Consider the following 11,566-nt stretch of genomic DNA (forward strand, 5'->3'; position numbering starts at 1 on the left):
AAAACAAAAAAAGTTTGATCTTTCTCCCAAAGGCACACTTGACATCTGGTTTGAAGATCTCATTGAACTTTAGTATAGTTTAAACTATAGTTTAATGTGACGTGCTAACTACACCACTGAATGCCTTCTCAGAGACAAAACATTGCTTCAGAGAATCAGCATCAGTAAAATGCCAAGAGAATGTCCTTCTCCCCCTCTTTCAAGATAATGGGACCCCTTTGATCACAGCAGGAAGAAAGAGAACTAGAGGGGGAAAACTGAAGGTGAAAATCAAGTTCCACTGGGTCAGTAGGTCAATACCTAAAATGGAAAATGATTTCACTGCAAAAGAAAGAGAAGCAATTACACTAAAAGCATATGTTATACAATTAAATACATACAATTGCATGATAATTGCAATGTTTCAGATTAGTAAAGAACAGAACCAATAAAATATATTTTACATATTTCTTTTCAGCACTGGGGTAACATTCAATTTTTATTGCTATAATTTTAATGCTTGGAAAATATTAAAGAAGACTTTGAAGCAGCCTGAGCAATCATTAGAATATTGATAGATTTCAGTTTCTAAGCCACCTGTCAGTTTAATCTACACCCTGGGGGTACCTTTATCCAGGGGTTGGAATCCTATAGAAAATCTTGAAGAACTTGTTAAGCAGCACAATTCAGACAATTCCAGAGACACAACTCACAGTTCCAGATACACATCACCTGTGATCCTCTACAAAGCAATCTTTGACAGATGGATGCAGGCCACATGCCTGTCAATCACTTATAGAGTCATATAATTTCAGAGAAGAATCAAAAGCGCACTAAATTCACTCTCAATTCTTCATTTGCAGTCTTGACTTGAATTAGAGTCAGTACTGAACTTAAAAGGCAGCCCTGCTTATAGAGCAGGCTTCCTCAAACTCGGCCCTCCAGATGTTTTGAGACTACAATTCCTATCATCCCTGCCCACTGGTCCTGCTAACTAGGGATCATGGGAGTTGTAGGCAAAAAACATCTGGAGGGCTGAGGTTGAGGAAGTCCATTATAGAGGAACAATCAAGAGTACATTCTAAGCCTCTCAGTTGTTCCTTTGCAACCTACAGCTTTACCAACTCCACAGCTCGGATTGACAAAATCTTTTTTCTTGGATACCCACCCCTTTTCCCTTTTAATTTTTTAAACATTTTTTGCAAAGTGTGTAAAGCTGAATGTGCGCAAGTTAAATGCACGTAAGCTGTGAGTTACCTGTATAGTGGCCAGGGTAACAGTGCAATCAGGCAAGGTAAGAGATGGGTGGCGCAGCAAGCAGATGGCACCACCTGGGACCAATGACGATCTCCTGGAACTGCTGAGCTTAAAAAGTCCAGAGGCAGCAGTCAGGAAGGAGAGTTTTGTGGAGAGCAGAGATATAGACTGTAGTTCTCTGCTAGCTGGGAGGTAAGGGATCCCAGACCACCTCAGCTCTCAGCTGGGGAAGTGAACGCTGTGCCACACTTCTCCATTGAGAGGCGTGCAGTTGCACTCCCCTCAAGGGAGAAGTTTAAAGGAGCCCCCACCTTGCCTCCAGCACGAGCCAGCAATGGGGTAAGGTCTCCATTAGACTCCCCCCCCACCCTCTACCACTGCCAGGTCCATCTTTGTGGGGGGAGGGGAGCACACATCGTGGTACATCAGGATATCATGATGCTTAGCTGCTGATATACCATGATGTTGAAAACCAGCTATCACCCAGCCCTAGTCTGCTTTTTAGTGAAACTAAAAGCCATTGCTTATTAGGAGCTACCCCACATTTTGTTCAAAAAATTGCTTTGCAGAGGTAACTACCATAGAGTTATCAAAAATTTCAAAAGTAGGGTGTCCGTGGCTTGGCTTTTGAAAAATAAGGGGTCCTCAGTAATTAGCTAATTGGGAACCACTGTAGTAGAGGAACAGAGAAACTGTATGGTGCCCACATGGAACCACAATTAATCAGGTAGCCTTTTTGGGCCTCATTGTTATTGATCCCCCGACGTCACACAGCTCCCAGCAAAAGGAATCTTGGAACTACTGGATCTTGCTCAACCAGTCCATGATGGAGAAAAAGTTCTTTTGATGGTGTACTACATCACCTATTAAAACCCCAATAACATTTGAATGTTCATCTTAAAAGAATGATTTACAGCTTAATCCTATCCATGTATACTCAAGCATAAGCCACAGTAAAGTTATACCCACAGCATACATTTAGATCACTCCTATACCACTTTAACAGTCATTGGTTCCTGCAAGGAATCCTGAGAACTACAGTTTGTTATGGTTGTTGAGAGGAGGCCACTCACAAAGCTACCCTCAGCATTCTTAACAACTACATTTCCTAGGAATCTCTGGGAGACACCACGACTGCTAAAGTGGTATAAAGGTAAAGGGACCCCTCATTAGGTCCAGTCGTGGCCGACTCTGGAGTTGCGGCGCTCATCTCGCTTTATTGGCCGAGGGAGCCGGAGTACAGCTTCTGGGTCATGTGACCAGCACGACTAAGCCGCTTCTGGTGAACCAGAGCAGCGCACGGAAATGCCATTTACCTTCCCGTCGGAGCGGTACCTATTTATCTACTTGCACTCTGATGTGCTTTCAAACTGCTAGGTGGGCAGGAGCAGGGACCGAGCAACGGGAGCTCACCCTATCACGGGGATTCGAACCGCCAACCTTCTGATCGGCAAGTCCTAGGCTCTGTAGTTTAACCCACAGCCGCATCCCCTAAAGTGGGATAGAGGTGATTTAAATGTATGCTATGGGTGTGATCCAAGTCTGATGAGATTTTAATTCCATGTTTAAGTGTATAGGATTGCAGTCTTAGAAACAAGCTTCTCTCCATCTATTGCCGGATTAACTTAACTGTTGGAAGTAGAAAGCATATATGGCCAAATAAGCAACTTGGCATGTGGCTTGTTGAGAGAAGAGTGTCAAAGTCCGGGGCAGGGGAAACCCTGACCCAATGCATGCAGCCACTATTTCTCTGAAGATGAGAGGACCCAGAGCTAGTCTTTTGCTGGACACTTATTGTGGGCAGGTTCATACAGGAGGATGTAATTTAAGGGTTTAAAGAATGGAAGAACTTTCTTTTATGTATAGGTAACATTTATTTTTTAGTAACATTTTAGTTTCTATATAACATATTTTTTGTTAACCGATGGGTGGTGTATTTTCTTTTTAATTTTGTGATGTAACATTTAAATTCAATAATATATATATATATATATAAGCAAAATATACTGTATTTTTCGCTCTATAGGCTGCACTTTTCCCCTCCAAAAAAGTAAGGGGAAATGTGTGTGTGTCTTATGGAGCGAATGCAGGCTGTGCAGCTATCGCTGAAGCCAGAAGAGCAAGAGGGATCGCTGCGCACCAATCCCTCTTGCTCTTCTGGTTTCCGGGATAGCCACGCAAAGCCTCTTGAGCGCAGCCGGAGTGCTCCTCCCTCTTCGCTCAAGAGGCTTTGTGTTGCTTTCTTGTTTTCCTCCTCTAAAAACTAGGTGCGTCTTATAGAGCAAAAAATACAGTATATATCAACCTAAACAACACAAAGGTGAACAAGGCAGTGGAAGACAGGAGTGCCTGGCGTGCTCTGGTCCATGGGGTCACGAAGAGTCGGACACGACTAAACGACTAAACAACAACAAACAAGGTGAACTGAGCCTGAGCAATCAACATAAAGCTAGTATTCTGTTTTTCCTTTGGGCTATTTAGAACTCTATAGCACTGCATTTCAGAGGTAGTTCATTCAGAGCATGATGATCTTATCAGAATGTTACCAATGTATGAATGACTGTGATCAAACTTATTCTCACCACTTTCTGATAAAGAGGTCCCTTTGTGTTCCACTCACTTTCATGTAAGTTAGTAGGTAAAGCAAAGGTTTCACCAAAATTAGCATACTATCACATCAACCTGTTTTATTCCACTTGGTGCATGTGAAACTATTCCATCCAATGCAGTGGAGGCTGGTTCACATGGTCTACATCGTTTCACCAAACTCTCAAAGCCACTCTCTTTCTTGTCCTACAGACACCCCTATCGTTCCACATTAATTTAGAGGGACTCCTGGGGATATTTCTATCAACTTGTCACACAGTCTCAAAGCACGTTCCTGGTAACTGGTCAGACAGGGGGGTTTCCTACTCTGAGCAGCAAAGAGAGAATGAGAGCATCCAGCCAACCGGCCACTCCTTGGAGGTTTTTAAGCAGAGGTTGAACGGCCATCTGCCATGTAGGATCTGGCTGAGATTCTTGCATTGCAGGGGAGTTGGACTAGATGGCCCTCAGGTTCTCTTCCGACCCTATAATTCTATAAAGAAGCTAAAGACAAGATTCCTGTCGTTAAAAAAATTATATTGTATTGGTGTTACTAGGGGTTTAGCCTGGTTTATAAAAGAAATGCACATTTTTTGCAATAAAAATATTATTTAAAAATCTTTTGTTCTGTTACAATTTATTCATTCTATTTTTTGTATTTTGGTCTGGTGTAGAAAATAAAATTAACAAACAATCAAATAATTGGTGTTGATATCTATGCTACTGATTACTTCTACAGCTTTATTTTTAGACAAAATGTGCTAATTTAAACATTACTGGTACAGTAATACTATAACACAACAGTTGTAACAATACGTTAAAAGTAAGTAAAAATTTGTCAGTTTAAGAGTTAGACCCATATATCGTGATATATTGAAATATTGTGATGTTAAGCTGGTGATATGTTGAAAATTAGATATCGTCCAGCCTTACCTGGGATACTAAAGTTTAGACATACTTTAATGAAATGCAATATTCATTTCCCCCCTGCAGTAAATTTCTGGTGACAAAATTAAAACTATGCCTCATTTGGGAAATGGTAAAAAGAAACTAGATTACTTGTATACTAGTTCTTATAAGCTGCAACTGCTTATGATGCTTGAAGAGCATTTTGCTTCAGGTATTTGAAACTTAATACTACTTAAATATCTCTGCTGGATATTGTTACAGTGGAATTCCAAGTATTTCCTGCAGTTTGAGTTCAAGATTACTTGACTAGCGCTGAGAAGTACAAAAAAAAGGTATCTAAATGGGCACAGTTGTTTTGTGTCCCATTTCCTACTTTAACAGAATGAACTCCTAGTTTGGATCAATGAATTTAGACACCAAGTAGATTTATTGTAGTTTTAACTGTTTCACGTGTCTTATGTTCCTCACCTATTAGATGTTTACTGTACAGGTCAACCTGCACTCCCTTCTAGGTAGATTGAAAATTGCAGCAATCATTTTAATAACATTACTCAGTGCAATCCTATGCAACTTTACTAAAAAGTAAACACAAAAGTTTATAGAGCTTACACCCAAGAACAGTGTTTCTCAACCTTTTTCCAACTGTGGCCCCCTCCCGACCTTGCTTCCTGCCTGTGGCCTCTCCTGTCCTATAGGTAGAAAGGTAGCTATTTAAATGTTTCATTTGTAAATAGAACTTTTTTTTATTAAAACTCATTTGTCACGGATACGGCCCCTGGGGACCCCCAGGATATTTCAGGGGGCCTCAGGTGAAAATTGCGTAAATGGGGGGCCACGGCACGAGACTGTGTAAACTGTGTCTGGAACTATGTAAAACTTGCTAAATCCTCAGAAATATCACACCTGTGGCCTGAGCCACTGTAAAAAAAAAACAAAAAACAACCTTATGTGTGATGTAATTTCTGACTGTTGTAGAGGGGATGTCCACACCAAAATGAAAACCCTTAAAAGAGATGTTTCTTCTTGGTTCTGGGTCTCTCTTGCCTCCTTGTTGGGGGTGTGGACTCTGCTGCAACAGAGAAATAAAGATCTGCCTTGCTTTCATTGCATCCTGCCTCCATCCATTCATCTCTGACCGATCATGGACTTCAGGGACTCAGTCCCTTGGGGGGTGGGGCAGCAAAAGCAAACCACCCCTATTTTTCTTTATCAAAACAAAACATTTAAATAGCTACCTTTCTACCGGTAGGACAGGAGGGGCCACAGGAAGGAAACAAGGTTGGAAGGGGGACACGGTCAGAAAAGGTTGAGAAACACTGTGCTAGAGTGGCAATTATGTAAATTTCCACAGAAAGTCATCCTGCTAAAACAACTCATTTCATTGTTTCCATTCTTGCAGTTGCCTCCCTCCAATCTCACTTCACTGCATATTGGGCCTCTCAATTTAGCCTGGTCTGTGTCACTGGAATGCTTTTTGCAGCTGATGAAAGTTCACTATGCAAATCCCAGGAAATTATGCCGGATAAAGTTATTTAACACGCACCACAGCATCATGGAATTATCCAGTCTTCTACTATTCTTTCATTTCTCAAAACACAGCAGGAAGGCCATTTTAAAAGTAACTTCATAATAAAGTAGAATAATTCACCTACAAAGCTTACTGATTTCAAGGACAAAACTCCACAAATTTTCATCAGAAATACAGTGAAAGCAAAGCAGGCTTCCTAGTAAGATGGGAAACCAATTGCAAAACTTTCAAAGAATACACACACACACACACACACACACACAAAAAAAAACCCACTCCATTGTCATACGACAACATTTGCATTTCTTCAGCTTTCCAGTCATTATGCAAATTGTACCCCACAACTCAATAGGCAGTTTATTTGGGCATAGGAATTGTGTATACTTGGCAAATAGGAAGGACTTTCCCTTTATAACCTGACCTGTGTATGTCTAATTGAAAATACGTACTCACAAGACTGACTTGCCATATACACATCCACTTCCAAGAGCCCTGTACTTCTTTCCCTGCTCTCGCTATTAGCAACAGCCATCATCAGACTGAGTTGTTTTGACCCTTTGCTTGAATATGCAATTGAAGCAAGTTACCAGGTTTCTTAATGCCCAAGCAAATTCGTCCCTCCCAGGAGGGACACAGCTTGTACATGCCGGCCCAGTGCTGGCCAAAAAAAGCCTGCCTTTTGCACTGCTTCTTCAGACAGCATTGGGCCCTTTGGAGCTGACTCACCCCACATGGCCAAGCAGTCTATCTGCAGTGGCAGCTTCTCCAGGATTGGCAGGGGCTCGACGACATCATGCACGATGGCGGCGGCTACATGGGTGCAAGTGTCATGGCCCAGTGAGAGGACTCCGGAGACGGAGCTCCTTAAGAGTCCGCTCCAGAGCAGCAGACGCCCCAGGCGCCTCCTTTCAGGCCCAGCCCAGGTCCAGCGCAACATTTCTGGCTCCCGCTTCACTTCCACAGCCACTCCACTCTGGGAAACCCCCCAGGAGCCCAGTCGGAGCTCCTTTCCCGCTTCTGCCCTGAGGGGTTTCCCTCTTGTTAGCAAAGCCTCCTGCAGGCCTTACAGCCTCAGCCTTTCTGTTTATTATGTTTATTATGCAGCTCATTGCAGTAATCTAATCTAGAAATGACCAAAACATACTTTGAGAGAAGCAGTGCCCACGCAAAACAAATTTGTTCTAAGTAGGCATAGTTAGCGGGATCAGGTTGTCAAGCCCTGTAATTAAAGTCTCTAAACTCCTTCTAGCACAACATTTAAAGATACTAAAGTGCCATCTGATCCTCAGTTAAGTATTGTAACTGTCAGAACCATTCAGATTAGAAGATACTTTAAAAAGTAAACGAGTTGCCTCGTCTGACACTTGCGTCCTCGTCTTAAACAATGAACAAATTCCATGGAAATTGGTAAGTATAGTATACAGCAGTGTTTCCCAACTGGGGGGGGCATATGGCCCCCCAGGGGCCCCCAGGATATTCCAAGGGGAGCACAGCTATAAATTGCATAAATGGGCGGCCACAGCACAAGGCAAGGAGACCACAGAAGGAAGTGAGAAGTGAAGGAAAAAAATAGTTTTTTAAAAAACTGTGGGTCTAGCGCTCCTTTTTGCCACATGCATTTTTCCTGGAGCAGTCCTGATTTGTTTCCAGCGGGAGAGGGCAATCGCTGAGGCTCCCAATCCTGAACACCCAGGTCAGGCAAATGCGGTGGTGGAGTGGCAATGGGTAGGGCTGGGTGAGCCAGAGCTGTTTGTTGCTGCCGCTAGTGCTGAGTCCAATGGCAGTCTGGGCCTAACTCTGCAAGGAGCATAGTGCAATCCACCCCAGCGCCTAGTGCTGCTGACTTGCATCTAGTAAATAACTAAGTGCCTACTCAGAAGAAAGCCACAGGTAAGGGTGTGTAAAGCTATAGCAGTGGTTTTCAACCAGTGTGCCAGGCACCCTGGAGTACCTTCAGTGATGGTCAGGGGTGCCGCAGGCAACACTGGCCTCAGTCCCTCTTTCCTTCCCCTTTGATGTCTTATTGCGTCTCTGCCTCCCAAAGGCTTGTTTGTTTTAGCAGCCCTGCCTACAAACTCCACAAGTGGTACCTCTGGGGCTGACCAGGGGGTGCTGGTTGCCAGGAGCAGAGGCGGCCTTGGAGTAAGCAAGCAAGTGGGTGAGGGAGCCCAGCCCCCCAGTCTGCCAGCCCTTGCTGGTGGGAATGGATGAACAAGTCTCTGGCCCCTGTGGGGCAGTGTGAGGAGGCACCTCTCTTTGGGGGGTGGGGGGTCAAGCTCAGAGACAGCATGGTAGCAGCTGCCCAGAGGCCTCCCGAGGAGAGGGGAGAGGATGCTGAGGGAACACTCCACAAGGGAGGGTCTTCAAAAAGGGGCAAGAAGCTGCCAGCTCTGCAGGCAAGGGGGGACATAACTGGGCTCCTGACACCCACAGGGGTGCTGCAGAAAGAATATAGTTGGCCAAGGGAGCTGTAGACGCAAAAAGGTTGAAAACCTGTGGACTATAGTTTTATCTAGGCAGCCAGGCCTCCGCTGAATAACAAGATCTTTTTGAAGACCATTTGGTTTTTAAAGTTCTCCCAAATATACAGAACTTTCTGTGTGCCTTTTGCACTGTATCTGTAGGTTTCTCCCTCTGTGTCGAACAACTTGGGTCAAATAAGTGTTGCTTCCTTTTTATAATACAGGGAAGATGGATCCCCCTTAGGAGGTTGTGGACTCTCCTTCTTGAAAGCTTCTAAGCAGAGCTTGGATTGCTATCTGTCATGGATGCTTTAGCCGAGTTTCCTACATTGCAGGGGCTGCACTAGAAAGACGGCCCTTGGGGTTCCTTCCAGCTCCATGATACAACAATATTTCATTATGTTCCTATCATTTTATGTAATTGTATTTTGTATAAAATAAAACATATTCTATTTACGAACAAATATTTAAATAGCTACTTTTTTACTGGTGGGATGGGGGAGTATGGGCAAAACCAGGATTATTGTAAGGGGGCATGCTTTTGTTGGGGGGCAGAACCTCAGATTTGTATTGATTTTTATTTTTACTTATTGCCCCCCCCGCCCCATTGTCTATGCCTGTGGGGTGCACAGGAAGGAAACAAGGTCGGAGGGGAGCCACGGTCGGGAAAAGGTTGGGAAATACAGGATTGGGTGTGAGAAGGAGACTGAAACTTTGTCACATATGTAAATTCTAGTGAAGTTTTCAAAACATAATAATATATATTAAATCATATTAATCACCATAAACTATTATTGCCTTTGAGACTACAAAGCTAAGCTTGGTCACCTTCACACCAATTTCCAGAGAGGCAGCTTGCACAGGTACAGACTGATATCTTCTTTCTTACTAAATGCAAGAACCTGGACATTATACCCAAGGGTCTTAGAATTAAGAACCCTCTACAATCCACGTATCCCACTGAATATGCAAGAAAACTATGCAACACTTTCTCTAAGAAGCTGCTCAAACATCTGATCAGCGTTCTCTACTCTAAAGAAACGAACCAATTTCCAGAGAGGCAGCTGTGTTAGTTTGAAGTCCTGCAGCAGTTTAAACACCAAAACGTGACATAAGCTTTCATCCAATGCATCTTCCAATGTGGCCACTAGTCTGTAAAAGCTTATGCCATGATAAAATATGCTACAGGACTTTTTGCTGCTTTTGCGTCATTCCTTCAATAAAAATGCATGTAACCCCAAAGACCTGTTCACTAGGGTGAGAGTGCATCCCGAGTTCGACTTATTTCCACGAAACACAGCTCTGAGTGCGTCTATTGAGGAGAGGAGTCACAAGCGACGCGCAGGAAATAAACTGAAAGGCAGCAGGCAGGACTATCAGAAAACTACCGCTGTAATCAGGGCAATAGGATAAAAAGGGGAAAGGGAAACAAAATCCGGCTCCGCGAGGAACTTGGGACTAGCCCGGCCCGCCGCCGCCTCTTCTGGCCCTCGCAGGTCCTTAGATGGGGGCTTCTCTCCCCGCCCGCCCCCAGAAACACAACAAGCGAGGGAAAAAGAGCAGAGCAAAGGAGGCGCGTTTCCGATGCCTCCGAAATGCACAAATGTCTCCCGCAGCGCTCACCATTCGAGGACGAGGAGGAAGGCAAAGGCAACCCCTTCTTTCCCGCCGGGCGCGCGCTTCCTCGGCGTCACTTGGCAACGGGCGAAGCAGAGACTCCCCCGCCAGGAAGCCCAAGGGAGCCGCCCGCTGCCGCCTCGGATTCAGTTGCGCGCGCGCCGAGGCAGGAAACGCCGCAAGTCCTCGCAGGCGCAGTCTTTTCCAGTTGGCACCATGGGCGGAGCCGGGGGGCGTCCGCCCCCCATCAAGAAAATAAATGAAAACACTTAACTAACTGACCAACTGGGTCGCAGATAAGTCGCCCCCCCCCCCCCAGATCCTGGCTACACCCCTGGTTGGCACTGGGGTCAAAGTTGGTTCTGATTTGTATCACTCTAATTCGTAGACTTGGAGTGTGCAGGGCATCTGCATTTAACAGCTTGTTTTCCTCTCCAAAGAGAGAAATGGGGAAAATCAGGATAGTAGCATAGTTATAAGTTTGGACACCAGCACGTTCTTCCGCCCCCAGGCCCCCAAAAGGAGAAACAGACAGGAATTTCATGCTACGTTTTATTTCGTGAGAAACAACATTTTCAAAAGTGCAACTTGCCTGCCTGCAAACCACTCCAGTGTTATTTCACATCAAAGGAAATGAGTAAGATCTCCTTAGAAGTATCTTAAACTTCTTTGAGAAAGGGGTGTAATGTCAGTGACTTACATATCATACATTTAAATCACATGGCTTCCTCCAAAAAATCCTGGGAACTATTCATTTATCTCCCAAAGCTACAATTCTCAGCACCCTCAACAAACTTCAATTCTGAGGATTATTTTGGGGGAATCATGTGCTTTAAATGTAGGTGAGTATGCAGGCTCAGCCGTACAGCATTTGCATTGCTTGCGGAAGGTTCTAAATTCAGTTCCTGGCATCTCTAGCCAGTGTTGGGAAAGACACCGGTCTGAAACACTGGATAGTTGCTGTCAGCCAGCGTAGACAATACTGAGCAAGATGAACCAAGAGACCACATAACACCGGTCTTGAAAGACCTACATTGGCTCCCAGTACGTTTCTGAGCACAATTCAAAGTGTTGGGGCTGACCTTTAAAGCCCTAAACGGCCTCGGTCCAGAATACCTGAAGGAGCGTCTCCACCCCCATCGTTTTGCCCGGATGCTGAGGTCCAGCGCCGAGGGCCTTCTGGCGGTTCCCTCAATGCGAGAAGCAAAGCTACAGGGAACCAGGCAGA

At 44.5% G+C, this 11,566-nt stretch overlaps 1 protein-coding gene across 5 annotated transcripts in view; it reads right to left on the bottom strand.

The window, feature by feature from the left end:
- Window positions 1-10,354, bottom strand: part of WDPCP (WD repeat containing planar cell polarity effector) — a 183,203-nt gene extending 172,849 nt beyond the window's left edge. The window contains exon 1 of one of the 5 annotated variants that reach the window (XR_014217731.1): window positions 5,675-5,742. The gene's annotated coding sequence lies outside the window, so the exon portion shown is untranslated. Of the gene's footprint in view, window positions 1-5,674; window positions 5,744-10,344 lie in introns of those variants that run through there. The other 4 variants (XM_082215763.1, XM_082215765.1, XM_082215762.1 and 1 more) reach the window with 4 other exon arrangements.
- Window positions 10,355-11,566: the final 1,212 nt, after the last annotated feature.

This window comes from Podarcis vaucheri, assembly GCF_965113315.1.
Source record: "Podarcis vaucheri genome assembly, chromosome: 3".
NCBI classification, from domain to species: domain Eukaryota; kingdom Metazoa; phylum Chordata; class Lepidosauria; order Squamata; family Lacertidae; genus Podarcis; species Podarcis vaucheri.